This window comes from Saccopteryx leptura, chromosome 3 (genome assembly GCF_036850995.1).
Source record: "Saccopteryx leptura isolate mSacLep1 chromosome 3, mSacLep1_pri_phased_curated, whole genome shotgun sequence".
NCBI classification, from domain to species: domain Eukaryota; kingdom Metazoa; phylum Chordata; class Mammalia; order Chiroptera; family Emballonuridae; genus Saccopteryx; species Saccopteryx leptura.
The window spans coordinates 103,207,702-103,224,155 of record NC_089505.1 but is presented as its reverse complement, the minus strand read 5'-3'; the positions used below and the strand labels follow the sequence as shown (position 1 = coordinate 103,224,155).

General features: G+C 45.8%; 1 protein-coding gene across 2 annotated transcripts in view; it reads left to right on the top strand.

The window, feature by feature from the left end:
• Positions 1–16,454, top strand: part of KDF1 (keratinocyte differentiation factor 1) — a 339,326-nt gene that overhangs the window by 267,041 nt on the left and 55,831 nt on the right. The gene's annotated exons all lie outside the window — the stretch shown is intronic.

The window sequence follows — 16,454 nt, the reverse complement described above, 5'->3', positions numbered from 1 at the left end:
AGACCAGTAACACATAACTAGACAAGGTAAGTGCGAGGCTGGGAACACAAGGAGGATGCGATGGAGAAGGACAGGGGAGCACCTTAAGAGGGGATTCAGGGTGCCTGACCCGTGGTGGTGCAGTGGATAGAGTGTCCACCTGGGACGTTGAAGACCCAGGTTCAAAACCCCGAGGTCGCTGGCTTGAGCACAGCTCACCAGCTTGAGTATGGGGTTATAAACTTGAACATGGGCTCATGAACATGACCCCATGGTTGCTGGCTTGAGCCCAAAGGTTGCTGGCTTGAAGCCCAAGGTCACTGGCTTGAGCCCAAGGTCACTGGCTTGAGCAAGGGGTCACCACCTCGGCTGAAGCCCTCCAGTCAAGGCACATATGAGAAGCAATAAATGAACAACTAAAAAAATGACACTTCTCATCTCTCTCCTTTCCTGCCTCTCTCTTGCTAAAAAGCAAAAACAAAAACAGGGAAATCCTCTTTAAGTTAAAGTGGGAGAGATGAGCTGCCAGACATGCAGACACACACGTGGAGTTTCGGGGCAAGTGTGGGCTCCAAGTCCCTGAGGCAAGGACAAGCTTTTGTGCTTGTGGATCAGAAAGGTGGCCAGTGCAGAAGGAGCACAAGGGGCCAGGGTGGGGGAGGAGACGAGGTGAAAGTCAACCAGGTAAAGAAGTGGTATTTTCTTCATCAGTCAGGGCTGTCCTTTAATAAGAAGAACCCATCCTCAGGCATGAATCAGGAAGGAGAATATGGGCCAGTGCAGGCAGGTGTGCAGACTCAATGGCGGGAAGGTGAGGGTTCCCCCACACTGGGCTCCTGAGTCCTCAGCTAGGTCATCGCTGCACAGCGGGCAGGGGAGAATGGCAGGACATGTGTCCATCAGGCCATGCCACTGGAGCCATGATACAGCCCTGAGGAACCCAGGTCCAGACTGACCCTCATGTTCTTGGGCACCTCCTGGCAGTTTCCCTAGGGCCCTGGTTGGCAAACTGTGGCTCGCGAGCCACATGCAGCTCTTTGGCCCCTTGAGTGTAGCTCTTCCACAAAATACCACATGCGGGCACTACCTCGATAAGGAAGGTACCTACCTATATAATTTAAGTTTAAAAAATTTGGCTCTCAAAAGAAATTTCAATTGTGGTACTGTTGATATTTGGCTCTGTTGACTAATGAGTTTGCTGAACACTGCTAGGGGGACAGTGGCACTTTCTTGACTGACTCCCCCCTGATCACTGAGAAGAGGCCAGTGGTAGCAACTGAAGCCTCAGTCATCACAATCACACTGTCAGCTACATCACAATGATAATCACTGTCACCTTCACACCAACAGGCACAGGACAGGATATGAAATCTTCACGGACACCTGCCCCTGAGAGTTGGCAGAGCCCTGGTCCTTTCCTGAGCCTGTGAAGGCAATGGGACTATCCTGGGTCAGGGCCACAGCCAGCTCCGACCAGCTTGCGAGAGCCAATTCTGGGACTCTCTTCCCAATTCAGAATGCAGGGACATTACAGAGGTAACTTGAAATCAGCCACAGTGGAGGGCTTTTGATTATTTCTCCAGCTTATTTCCTCAGTTCATCAGCATATCTCTGGACAGAGCTCTGAGGACTGATCTGAATCCCCACCATTGCCTCTGTAAACTCCAGAGCCTGGAGCAGGACCAGGGAAGGAGCCGACCAATCATGTGCATAAAGTGCTGGTGGGCGGGTCATCTGGTGGGGGATGTAGTGGAGATAGGAGGTCACCCTCCGGAAAGACCCACCTGATGGTCAATTAGAGACCTCGGGCACTAGCACAGGGGTATCACCTTCACCAGAGCCTCTGCTGCAGCCCAGGAGTCTAAGGCCGGTGGCTTTCAGCCCAGCTGCTTGACTCACCCTCCTGAAGTTGGAACTCTGGGCTGCGTCTATCCAGGGAGGGACCAAGGGCTGCTCCTCCCTGTTCCCTGATCCCAGGATGAGCCCTGACCGTGGTCATAAACTGGGCCTGAGCCTGGTGACAAAGATCTCCACCCAGGCCCAGAGAGAGCCCCACCCTGGTTCTGGGTTGGGCACTGATCAGGCCACTGAAAACCCACTCTCACCTCCATCTGTGCCTGACACCGGCCCTGGCTCAGTCCTAGAATCTGGACAAGCCTGGTCCTTGAGCCCAAAGGGGAGCAGGCCAGGAGCAGGTGTGGCTCAGCACCATGGTTCACCTCTGCAGTTGGGGCTGGGGTTCCAGCCTGGGAAGCAAACCACGAAAAACAAAACCAAATCAAATGCACTCCTCCTTGCTCTAGTGGTATCACCATCTTAGGAAATAAAGCCTAAAACCAAAGTTGCTGTTCTAAGGCCCTAACCCCTCCGCACCACTGCTGGGCTCCCTCTTTGATTTGGAGAATTCTTGTCTTAACCCCCCCCCCCTTATCTCTAATAGCCTCCAGGTCCCCAGGAGGTGAGGGAGCTGAGAAGGCCCCAGGAACTTCATCTGAAAGCCCATGATGGGTGGAGGCCAGGACCTTATCTGGCTTGTGGGCTGGGGCAAGACCCTTCCCCTCTCTGGGCCTGTTTCTTCATTTACAGTCTGTCCATTTTATGGCAGGGTGCATTCTCAACAATGCACCACTAGGCAATTAATTGCATTGTTGTGCAAACATTACAGAATGTACTTACACAAACCTAGATGGTATAGCTCTTTACACACCGAGGCTATGTGGTCTAGCCTATTGTTCTGTAGGAAAGAAAAAATTAACAACAAAAAAATAAACCAAAAAATAAATAAACAAAAGTTTAATAACATGTACACTTCCTACTTCCTGTATACATGGGAAGGATCCAGGAAAACCAAGTAACTTGCCCAAATGGCTGAAACTAGCACTTTAAATACTATCTTCAGCTGAAGACAGAAGATGATGTAGGGAATGGACTGAATGATGGGAGGTTACCAGAAAAAGCAGTGAAGTTATTATGCAGATTTCAGCCTTGGCCTGATAAGAGTTCCCCAAATCACCCCCCCCACACACACACACACCTTCCAGGTACAGCAAGGGAGACACCCTTACAAATAGATATTTTTCTTACAAATGTAAATATCTTACAAAGGGTGTAACCTCTATCTAGTTTTCAGAGCTTCTCCCTGTCTGTTGTCTCTTAAAATTAAGCAGCCTAAAGTAATCCTATGTCAGAGAAACATACTTAGGGATGACGAACTTCTGTTTCCCTACAGCTCCTAGGCTACAAACCTGTATAGCATGTTACTGTACTGAATCCTTTAGGCAATTATAACAGAATGGTATTTGTGTAATGCATTGCGCTACAAAGTCAGCACTTTACAAGGTTAAGATGTCACTAGGCAATATGAATTTGTCAGCTCCATTATAATCTTACGGGACCACCATTGTATATGTAGTGCATAGTTGACCCAACTGTTGTCATGTGGCTCATGACTATACAGTGAGAGACTTAGACTTCCAGTTCTAATAAAGTTAAGCCCTCTGACGGAAATTTAGGGCCCCATGTTCAGGGTTAGAAGGGTTGTGCTTCCTGGATAATTCAGACCCAGAAGACCCATGAAACTTTCTCTAAAATATATGTGGGATACAAGGTTCAAGTCCTCAGATGTCCTCTTAGCTCTTGTGCTAGTGAGTTGGCCCCTTTGGGCCTCAGTTTCCTCATCTGTCAAATGGCACTAACATCAAGTTTTTGAGGATCAAATGAGAGAGTGGCAGGCAAAGAACTTTGTAAATTGCAGAATTCAGTCCTCATGGGAGAGAGAGGGCAGTGTGATTGCTGCTGTTATGGGTTAATGTTTTGCCATTCAGCAGAGAGCCCAGAGATCTGGCCCCACTTTCAGGTTGCTGGGGGACCTACTCAGAGCCTCCTTAGCACCCACTACCCCAGCCCTGCTTGGAACCAACTTGGGCCCAACATAAGACTCCTATCTGGCCTCTACACCTCAGGGTAGGACAAATCCTAACTGGCCACCAAGGGATCAAGGCTTTAGAGCTGGACCAGCCTTGGGTATCCTCAGATCCCACCCCTTAATGTTGGCCCAGAGAAGAGCCCCGGAGGCTGAAGTGAGTGCTTTCCTACCCCTTTCCTTCGACAGAAAATCTGCTTAAAAAGGAAAGGCGTCTGTTTGGCTTATCTGCAGCAGGTTACAGCTGTATTCACCTGGGATCCCCACTGCAGGGGTCCAGCTCAGACAGAGGGCAAAAGGAAGGCGGGAGCACCGGAAGGAAAGAGGATGGGAGGGTGGTTGCAGCAAGTGATCAGTGTGCTGAGATTTACCGAACCACGCTGTGGTAGGGAGAAGGATGGGGGCTGGCTGGAGGGGAGCCAGACACAGAGGCCCCACCCACTCAGACGTCAATTCCATCCCCTCTCCCTCCCCCGCGGCTCATTCTCCAGGGCGAGCTCCTCCCGTGGGAACTGCTGTTTCGGCAGCAGCGGGCGCCCAGCCACGTGTGTTCCTGGAATGAGGCTGGGCTGCAGGGCGGGCACTTTCCTGGGCAGCCGTTGGGGAGGCCCTAGACAGGGCGGCCCCTTCCTGGGGCCTGTGAGAGGGGGTGGCTGTGGGCGGAGCCCCTCAGTGGGCCTAGGGAAGCAGACGGCTCCTTCTGTAGCCTGTGGAGCAGCAGCTGGACAGAACCGGGGAACTGGTTTGAGATGCAGACTCTCAGGTCCTTCCCCAGACCTGCTGATTCATAATCTGTATTTTAACAAGATCCCCAAGCGACTCCTCTGCACGTTCCAATTTGACTCCTGTTCTACAAGAGTCAGTCTGGGCACTTACAGGTTAAAAAAAAAAGACATCTATAAACTTCCAATTATAAAATAAATAAGTCCTGCGGGTGTAATGTACAACACAGTGACTATAGTTAGCAATACTGTATTATATATTTGAAAACTGCTAAGAAGATAGATCTTAATAGTTCTCTGTCACAGGGGAAAAAATGTAACTATATAGTGATAGATAATATCTAGACTTACTGTGGTGATCACTTCACAATATATACAAATAGGGAATGATGTTGGACACCTGAAACATGTTATATGTCAATATCTCAATGAAAAATTAAACCATAAAAAAGGACAGATTACTTTCCTTTTTTATATTTCAGTTATAGCATTATCTTCTTTTTATTTTCAAAATTGGAAGTATATAAATAGTATATATTACCTATGCATTGCATTTTAATACAGGGAAGATGGCATTGCAAGATATTTGTTATAAAAGGGAGGTGCGGTCGGCTGGGGATGGAAACCCTCGGATGGGCACCCACTCCTGTTTTTAGTTGGCAACATCAGCCCTGAGGGGACAGAAATGGGAGCAAGCAGTTCTTGAACCTGAGAAGCTGCCACTCTTAGCAGGGGAGATGAGACAAAGACCTCTGTCACCATCTTCCTTTCCACGAAATGGGCTTACTCATCAGTCATCTCCACCAGTCTCCCCACGGGGGTGGACAGGCTCAGATGAGCTGGGGGACAAGGAGGGGCTCTGCGAGCTGCCTCCTGGGCAGTGAGGCCAAGGAGTGCCCCGCCTACAGCGCTGCCCTCTGCTGCTCCTCTCTGTCCTTCAGGAGTCCTGCCCTGTGCCCTCCTGATTCTGTCTGAGAGCTCCATCTTCCCCTATAGTCTCACTCTGCCTGCATCCTTCCAGTGCTGCAAAAAATAACACACCTGTCTGAACCTTGCTCCAAATTAGCAAGCATGCACTGAGTGCTGACTACACACCAGGCACCAAGAACCACTAACACACTGGGTCGTTGTTTTGTTGTGTTGTTTTTAAATTAACTGTATTGGGGTGACAGTAGTTTATACGATTATATAGGTTTCAGTTATTTTCTATGATACATAATCTGTATATTGCATTGCGTGCCCACCACTCAAAGTCAAACTTTCTTCTGTCACTGTATATTTAGCTCCCTTTACTCTCCCGCCACACACACACACACACTGGGTCTTTTATGCAGCCCCGAGAGTAGGTGATAATGACACAGTGAACAGATGAGGAAACTGAGGCTCAGCAAAGGGAAGTGATTTGCTTCCAGGTCGCATAGCCAATAAGAGGCCAAGATGGGATAGGAACTCAAGCTTTTGGCTCCCACTATTCCAGGATTCCTTGTCTGGAAAACAGGAATCAACTTTCAGTGACCTTGGGCAAACTTCCCTAGTCCCAAGTTCAAAGTCCCACATCAGAAATCTGTCTGTGGCCACACTGCACCACTCACTGTAAGATATGTTTCTAGAAGAGTGCTCCTTCCTCCCTTCCTCAATTATTCTTTCTCTCATGCCATGAATATTATAATTGTCAACAGTTCCAGGAGCTGGGATACACAGAAAACAGGTGAAATTCATGCCCTCCCAAAGCCACAGGAAACAAGCATTGAATAAATAGGTAAACACAGAGCATGATGTGTAGATGATGTTTGATGTTATGGAAACAATAGAGGAGAGCAGCAATTTTCAACGTGGTGTGCCACAAGGGGCACATTAGTGCTGAAAAAAATTATTATTATTTTTTTTATTTTAGTGAGAGGAGAAAAGGCAGAAAGATTCTCACCTGGACCAGGATCCACCTGGCAAGCCCAGTAGGGGGCAATGCTCTGCTCATCTGGGCCATTGCTCTGTTGTTCAGCAACTGAGACTTTTTTTTTTAGCACCTGAGGCGGAAGCCATGGAGCCATCCTCAGTGCCCAGGGCCAACTCGCTCCAATTGAGCCATAGCTGCAGGAGGGAAAAAAGGGAAGGGGGGATGGTGGAGAAGCACATTGTTGCTTCACCTGTGTGCCCTGACCAGGAATCGAACCTGGGACATCCACACACCCAGCTGATGATGCTCTACCACTGAGCCAACAGGCCAAGACCAAAAAAATATTTTTTTTAATTTTTATTTATTGATTTGAGAGAGAGACAGGAACATCAATTCATTCATGCATGTGCCCTGACTGGTGATTAGACCAGCAACTTCTGCACTTTGGGATAATGCTCTAACCCAGTGGTCCCCAACCCCCGGGCCATGGACCGGTACCGGTCTGTGGGCCATTTGGTACCGGTCCGCAGAGAAAGAATAAATAACTTACATTATTTTTGTTTTATTTATATTTAAGTCTGAACAATGTTTTATTTTTTTAAAATGACCAGATTCCCTCTGTTACATCCGTCTAAGACTCACTCTTGATGCTTGTCTCGTAAGTTCGACAATTATATTTAAAAATACCACAGTTTTTACGCCAGTCGCATAATTTTATTTTGTGCATTTATCCGCCCCACCCTAAAGGCCGGTCCGTGAAAATATTTTCTGACATTAAACCGGTCCGTGGCCCAAAAAAGGTTGGAGACCACTGCTCTAACCAACTGAGCTATCTGGCCAGGGTGCAAGAATTTTTAAAACATGCAATACCTAACTATTTAGTCAGGGGCACTGACTTTTTTCCCCTTAGATTGTCAAATAAGAAGTGACAACAGCCAACACAACAATAGCTGTCTAGTGTGAATGAAACATTGATATATATATTTTTTTGTCAGATCAGCAAAAAATATATTTTTTGGTGTGTTACGGAATTTTAGTAATTAGTTCATGTGTGCCATGAGATAAAAAAGGTTGAAAATCTTTTCTACTTCGCTGGAGTAGAGGATAGCTGGGCTGGGGAGGGAGGTTGCACTTCTAATTGGGGTAATAGAAAGGCCTCACTAGGACACATAGAGAACAGGGGAGAAGCCACTTCACCATCAAGGGGAAGAGGGTGTTGGAGCAGATAAAAGAGCCATTACAAAGGCCTTGAGATGAGAGAAGAACGAGGAGAAGGCCAGTGTGACTCCTCGATGAGTGAGGGGAGGGGGGAGGGGACGGGGCGGGGTGTTCCTTAAAGACTTGCAGTGATTGAAAGGACTTTGGCTTTTTCTCCAAGTGCAATGGAGATATTAAAATGACATGATCTGCCTGACCTGTGGTGGCGCAGTGGATAAAGCACCAACCTGGAAATGCTGAGGTCGCCAGTTCGAAACCCTGGGCTTGCCTGGTCAAGGCACATATGGGAGTTGATGCTTCCAGCTCCTCCCCCCGTCTCTCTCTCCTCTCTCTCTCTCTCTCTCCTCTCTAAAATGAATAAATAAAAAATAAAAAATTTAAAATTTAAATAAATAAATAAATAAATAAAATGACATGATCTGGCCTTAGCTGGTTAGCTCAGTTGGTTAAGAGCATCGACCCAACAACAAAGTTGCAGGTTCAATCCCTGGTTAGGGCACACACGGAAAGCAACCAAAAAATGCATCACTGAATGAACAACAAATCCTTCCCTTTCCTCTCCCCTCTCACTCCCTTCCTGTCTCTCTAAAAAAAATAAATAAATAAAATTAATAAAAATTAAGCTTAGGCCTGACCAGGCGGTGGCGCAGTGGATAGAGTGTCAGACTGGGATGTGGAGGACCCAGGTTCGAGACCCTCAGGTTGCCAGCTTGAGCGCGGGCTCATCTGGTTTGAGCAAAAGCTCACCAGCTTGGACCCAACGTCGCTGACTCAAGCAAGGGGTTACTCGGTCTGCTGAAGGCCCACGGTCAAGGCACATATGAGAAAGCAATCAATGAACAACTAAGGTGTTGCAATGAAAAACTAATGATTGATGCTTCTCATCTCTCTCCATTCCTGTCTGTCTGTCCCTATCTATCCCTCTCTCTGACTCTCTCTCTGTCTCTGTAAAAAAAAAAAAAAAAAAAGCTTAGATATCCAAGTTTGGATAGCTCGAATAGTTTGGATAGCTCAGTTGGTTAGAGCATGATTCTGGAGTGCAGAGGTTGCCGGGTTCAATTCCCTGGTAAGGGCACATACAGGAGCAGCTAGATGCTTCTATCTCTCTCTTTCCTTGCCTGTCTCACAATAAATAAATAAATAAATAAATAAATAAATAAATAAAATCACATGTTTTGACTTGTGTTTTACAAGGATTGCTCTGGCTGTTGGGTTGAAAAGAGACAAATGTAATAGCAGGGACCAGTAGGGAGGCTCCAATAATCCCGGAGAGAGGGGTGATAGTGGGATGTGAGAGAAAGGGAAATAAAAATGGATTAGAATTTTTAGCCCAAAAACTAGAAGTTGCCATTTGCTGTGAGGAACAATTTAGTTCAAGAATTCAGCTTTGGCGAGACCTGTGGTGGCGCAGTGGCTAAAGCGTCGACCTGGAAATGCTGAGGTCGCCGGTTCGAAACCCTGGGCTTGCCTGGTCAAGGCACAGATGGGAGTTGATGCTTCCAGCTCCTCCCCCCTTCTCCCTCTCTGTCTTTCTCCTCTCTAAAAATGAATAAATAAAATTTAAAAAAAAAAAAAAGAATTCAGCTTTGGACATGCAAAGTTTAAGAAGACTATATAAACATACAAGTAGAGATGGTGACTAAATTTAACAAATGAGTGTGGAGTTGGGAAGAGAGCTCTGGACTGGAACATGCAAGTTTGAGATTTACCAGCGCACAAATGTCATTTAAAGCTTGACACTGGAAGAGATCACCCAGGGGCTGGGTGCTGACAGACAAAGACAACTTAACCAGGAAGTGAGTCCCGGGCATTTCACTGTTTAGAGATTAAGCGGTTAAGGAGGAAACCACAAAACAGCAGTCAGTGAAGCAATAGAAAAACAGGACAGCAAGATGCCTCAAAAGCCAAGGAAAGAAAGTATTTCAAAGAGGGAATGACCAGCTGTGTCATGGGCAATTTACAGGTCTCATAAAATGTGAGGATTGAGCCTGACCAGGTGGTGGCGCAGTGGATAAAGCGTTGGACTGGGATGCTGAGGACCGAGGTTCGAGACCCCGAGGTTGCCAGCTTGAGCGCGGACTCATCTGGCTTGAGCAAAATAAAAAAATGCTCACCCAAGGTTGCTGGCTCAAGCAAGGGGTTACTCGGTCTGCTGTAGGCCCGTGGTCAAGGCACATATGAGAAAGCAATCAATGAACAACTAAGTTATTGTAACGAAAAACTGATGATTGATGCTTCCCATCTCTCTCCGTTCTTGTCTTTCTGTCCCTAGCTATCCCTCTCTCTGACTCTCTCTCTCTGTCCCTGTAAAGAAAAAAAGAAAATAAATAAACTTAAAAAAAAAAGTGAGGCCTGACCTGTGGTGGCGCAGTGGATAAAGTGTCAACCTGGAAACACTGAGGTTGCCGGTTCAAAACCCTGGCTTGCCTAGTCAAGGCACATATGGGAGTTGATGCTTCCTGCTCCTCCCCCTTCTCTCTCTCTCTCTCTCTCTCTCCCCCCCTCCTCTCTAAAATGAATTAAAAAAAAATGTGAGGATTGAGAATTGACAATTAGAATGGGAGAAAATTTTGCAAATCATATATCTGACAAGGGACATGTCTCTAAAATATATAAAGACCAGCCTGACTAGGTGGTGGAGCAGTGGATAGAGTGTTGACCTGGGATGCTAAGGAACCAGGTGTGAAATCCCAAGGTCGCCGGCTTGAGCATGGGATCATGGGCTTGAGCATGGGATTACAGACATGACCCCATGGTCATTGGCTTGAAGCCCAAGGTCGCTGGCTCAAGCAAGGGGTCACTGGCTTGGCTGGAGCCAGTCAAGGCATGTATGAGAAGCAATCAATAAACAACTAAAAGTGCTACAACTACAAAGTGATGATTCTCATCTTTCTCCCTATCTGTCTGTCTCTCTGTCTCTGTCTCTCTGACTAAAAATATATATATAAAGACCTCTCAGAACTCAGCAATAATTTTTAAAAGAATTCAATAAAAAATAGGCAAAGGATTTGAATAGACATTTTCTCAAAGAGAGAAACATGATATGTTGTTCCACTATTTATGCATTCATTGGTTGATTCTTGTATGTGCCCTGACTGGGGTTCAAACCCACAACCTTGGAGCATCAGGATGATGCTTTAACCAAAAGAGCTACGTGGCCAGAGCATGACTAGTAATTCTTCTCCTAGGTATATATCCAAGAGAAATGAAAACATATATCCACACAAAATTTAAACATGTATAATACCAAGAGAGACCCTAACGTAAACTATGCACCTTGGGTGGTTATGAGTGTCAATGAAAGTTCCTCAATTTTAAGAAATGGGCCACTCGGTGAGGTTTCGTTGATAATGGGGGAAAGATTATGCAACATATAGTATGGGCACAGGCTACAAGGGAAATCTCTGTACCTTACTCTCAATTTTGCTGTGTATCTACAACTATTTAAAAAAATTTTTTTTTTACTTGTATATGAATATGCATAACAGCATTCATAAGAGCCAAAGACTGAAAACAATCCAAATGTCCGTCAACCAATGAATGGATAAATAAAATGTGGTATGTCCATATATCCATAGAATATTATTTGGAAATAAATAAAAAATGAAATACTAATACATGCTACAACATAGATGGACTTTAAAAATATTATGCTGAGTAAAAAAAAAACAAATCACAGAGACCACTTATACAATTCCATTTATACAAAATGTCCAGAAAAGGCCATTCTATGTAGAGACAGAAAATAGTTGCTTAGAACTGTGAGCTGAAGGGGTTGGGGGAAAAATGGGAGTGGCTGATAAAGGGGTACAGGGTTTCCTTAGAGGGTGATGAGAATGATCTGAAATTGATTATGGTACTGGTTGAATAACTGTGAGTATACAAATTAGTATTGAGTTGTTGTACACTTTATATGGGTGAAGTGAGAGATTGAGCCTGTATCTAAAGATTGGCGCCTAGTAAGATTCCAGGCTCTGGTTTAGCATCTCAAAGCTGAGGAAGGGCTAATGTAGGAACCAAGACTCTGCCCAGAACTTCTCCCTTCCCACTACCTCAAATCATAGAAGATGTGAATGGAAGAATCTGACTCCTATTTCATTCCCATTTTACACAATAGGAAACTGAGGTTCAAATAGGATGAGTGACTTACCTATGTCACTAAGACTCAATTATCATAGAGACTAAGTTCCCTTTTAAAATCAATAAACATCAGAATGAATATGGGAAATTTTTACAGGGGAGCAAGGTTCATATATAACATTTGAAATCCACTTGGACTCTTCAGGTTGTACCCCAGCCAGCACTATTTCCTTCCATTCACTAGGACAATAAAAAGTTTGGTTTTGGTGAAAATGAAAACCTCTATTGAGTTTCTGTCTCTCTCAACAATGATGTTCAGGTACTGTGATTGGGCAAACATTGGACCAATTACCTTTGGGAATATTAGTGTCTATAGAAGAGTGATTCACAGTTCATGAATTTGCTAATTGCTCTTCCTAGTCCAGATAGAAGGAAGGAAAGAGGAAAAGAGATCTGTTTTCTTCCTTAGGGAACTTGATTCAAATGTGTGGGGTGGGCACAGCACCAGGCCACCCTCCAAAGTTCCTGCTCCTATGTTTCAAGTTCCAGCTCCAGCAAGTCTTCCTAGGGGAAATCCCTTCTGCTTTCTGGACTCCAGTTTTCCTATCTAGAAAGTGCAATGAGAGTAAACAAAATGGTTGTCTAAAGACCTCCCAGCTTGAGCCTTCAGGGCACTAGGGATATGTGGTTTAGCACCGTCTCTGCTACCCTGACTGTCTAAGAACAAGCACGGGCAGATAGGGCAGAAGTGGATCCAGTAGACACAATGAAAATGTCACCTCATTAGGGAGGCCGTTCATGATTACACCATCTAATGATGTAATCAATCTCTCCAGTTCTCTTTCTTGCTCAGTATATCCTCTTTTTCTCGCATACACACATGGTTGCTCCTTATCCCATTATCCTTTTTTATTTTCATCTTAGCGCTATCTGAAATGTCTTATATATTTGTCTACTTGACTTGTCTTTCCTTTTTTTTTTTTTTTACTTTTTTTTTTTGTTATTTCTCCAAAGTGAGAAGTGGAGGGATGGGGAGCGGAGGCAGACAGACAGACTCCCACATGCGCCCAACCGGGATCCACCCGGCATGCCCACCAGGGGGCGACGCTACCCATCTGTGGCGTTGCTCCACAGCAACCGGAGCCACGCTAGCTCCTGAGGCGTAGGTCATGGAGCCATCCTTAGCGCTCGGGCCAACTTTGCTCCAATGAAGCGGTGGCTGCAGGAGGGGAAGAGAGAGATAGAGAGAAAGGAGAGGGGGAAGAGTGGAGAAGCAGATGGGCACTTCTCCTATGTGCCCTGGCCGGGAATCAAACCTGGGACCTCCACACACCGGGCCAACGCTCCACTGCTGAGTCAATGGGCCAGGGCTTGACTTGTCTTTCTACATTAGACTGTTAGTTCTAGAATGGCAGGAACCTTGCCTCTCATATCTCTGGGCCTAGCCCAGCATCTGGTATATAGTAAGTGCTTAGTATATATATACTGCTCGCAAAAATTAGGGGATATTTTATTGCTTTATATTCATTTCGAAACCTCTAATTTTTGTGAGCAGTATGTACCGTATATGTTGTCTGATGAATGAATAAATGAATGAATGGATTTGTGGGTGGTACCAGTATGCTGTATGTTTATGCTGTGCCAAGTATGACTATGATCTGTACCAACTCTTCCATTAGGAGCAGCTGAAAAATAGAGCTTGGGAGTCAGGAGACCTGATTTGGGTCCCACACTGCCAATCAGTAATTGCATTACCTTAGGCATTTCACTTGACCTCTCTAAGCCTTGGTTTCTTCAACTGTAAATTGAGATAATGACCCCCACATCTCAAGGTGTATTTTTAGGAATTAGAGGTGGCACATAGCAAGTATTCAATAACTGTTTCCTTTCTTTTCCTTCCTCTGTGGAGGCATAGGGGTGGTAGCTCAAGGGTCGGGAGGTTGCTTATCTATTTCTTATCTTTCAAGAGAAGGTAAAACAAAATAGCAAGCAAGTTTGCTGAGGACAGTGCAAAGGACTTGGTTAAAGTCACACAGCCACATAGTGGAGTAAGCAGCAGGTCCCCTCTGGAGGCCAGAGGAAGGCTCAGATCTCAGACAAGATGGAGAGAGGGGACAGGGGCAGGATGTTGCTTGGGCTGGGCCTCCAGAAAGAGGGGTGGCTGCTCTAGGCTGAGTGTGTCAGCCTCCTGAGTTCTAGCCCTAGGTCTGTCAGAGGCAAGCTGGTGGTGACTCTGGAATATAGTTTACATTTCCGGGTCTTAATTTCTCTTTCTGTACATTGGGCATATTACTCCTTGCCCATACTGCCTTACAGAATGGAAGTGTTAGGAGAATGGCATTTAATTTGATATATTGTTAGGAGCATGATTGTAAGACGTGCCTTAATTTGGGGGCTCAAAATTTTAAAAAATGTATTACATAAAGTTATTGGACTCAAGTTTTATTCATCATTAAATTCATACAACTCCTCATCAAGCGTGAAAAAGCGGGAAATGCAAGTAAAAAAAAAAAAAAACTACCATCACTGTATAAGACGCACCCAGTTCTTAGACCCCAAATTTTTCTAAAAAGGGTGTGTCTTATACATGGGGAAATATGGTAATTTAAAACAGACTAGTGCAGGGATGAATCATACAGCTCAATTTCTAAAATTTTGCCGCAAGAACATATATTTAAATTCAGAATAAAGATTAAAAGTAACAATAATAATAAGCTACATCTCTCTGGGTTCTGTTAAGTGGGAAACAAAAACTTGTAAACATATTATTTCAATAGAATATAAGAAAATTTTTGGCCAACTATAAGTAAATCAAATTTTAAAAAATATTTACTGAGTACTTTTTCTGGGCAGATGAAGAAGGGGACTCAGAAAGGTTTAGTGTCTTGTCTAAGGGCACAGAGGATCTGCGAAGACTGAGAAGAGGATGGCAGGAAAGATTTCCACCAGTCACCCAGGAAGCCTCTGACAGATGGGGCTGCAGAAAAGCCTGAGATGCTGGGTCAGGAAGACCCCCCTCCCCAGTTCCAGCTTCCCTGTATCCCCCAGTCCTGTAAAGGCTCTGTGTCTCCAAGTCTAGGGGAACTGGAACCAGAAATATCAGAGTTCATGCTGCATGTCACCATTTCAGCCAAATAAGTAGAGACGGGGGTTGTGTTCCCAAGCCGTCTCAGCCCCCTATCCCCAGCCAACTTTTTTTTTTTTCTTAGAGAGTCAGAGAGAGAGAGGGATAGACAGACAGGAACTGAGAGAAGAGAAGCATCAATCATTAGTTTTTCGTTGCGCATTGCAACACCTTAATTGTTCATTGATTGCCCTCTCATACGTGCCTTGACCGCAGGCCTTCAGCAGACCGAGTAACCCCTGGCTCGAGCCAGTGATGTTGGGCTCAAGCTGGTGAGCTTTTGCTCAAACCAGATGAGCCCTCGCTCAAGCTGGCGACCTCGGGGTCTCGAACCTGAGTCCTCTGCATCCCAGTCCGACGCTCTATCCACTGCACCACCACCCGGTCAGGCCCCAGCCAACTTTTTATAAGAAGAAAAGGGTAGGTACCCAGTTTTGGAATTTCAAAGCAAAGTCCCCGCTCTGAACAGGTTCCCCTGCCTCTGAACCTGAACATTAAGCCTGGTTAGGCTGTGGTTGGCCAGGGCCAATAAAGAGAGTGCGTTAAAAAGTCTCTACCTAGGCCCTGGCCAGTTAGCTCAGTGGTAGAGCGTCGGCCTGGCGTGCAGGAGTTCCGGGTTCAATTCCCGGCCAGGGCACACAGGAGAAGCGCCCATCTGCTTCTCCACCCCTCCCTCTCTCCTTCCTCTCTGTCTCTCTCTTTCCCTCCCGCAGCCAAGGCTCCATTGGAGCAAAGATGGCCCAGGCGCTGAGGATGGCTCTGTGGCCTCTGCCTCAGGCGTTAGAATGGCTCTGATTGTGGCAGAGTGTCGCCCCAGATGGGCAGAGCATCGCTCCCTGGTGGGCATGCCAGGTGGATCACAGTCAGGCGCATGCAGGAATCTGTCTGACTGCCTCCCTGTTTCCAACTTCAGAAAAATACAAAAAAAAATAATAATAAATTTAAAAAAAGAAAGTCTCTACCTAGGATCATAGAGGGTGTTCTGTCCTTGGAGCACAAAGGCTTTGCTTGCAGTCTACTGGGGCAGCAAAAGTGTATTACTTGCAGATCTCATTAAGTCATGTAGGCCTGTTCAGTATCCCAGTTCTTGGAACAAAGCTTTTACTTGCATTAACCGTTAAGACCACTGACCATAATCAACGCCACCATTACTCAAGCTAAGATTTTAACAATTTGAGTTCTTCCTTACAGAACAAGCATCCGCCCACAGATTCTATGGCTCAGGGTCAGCACCTGGGCCCGACTTGTTCCCCTGTGTGATCCTGGGGGAGTCACCCACGTCCCCGCTCTGAACAGGTTCCCCCTCCTCTGAACCTGAACATTAAGCCTGGTCAGGCTGTGGTTGGCAAGGACCAATAAAGAGAGTGCGTTAAAAAGTCTCTATCTCGGTAAACTGAGTTTGTTGCCTCTCTTTAACTCTGGAAGACTGCGGGAAAGCAGGAGGAGCGCTGTGTGGAGTTGAACAAGTGGTGCAATCTCTCTGGGCTTCTGAAAATAGCGGATGACTAGGACCAA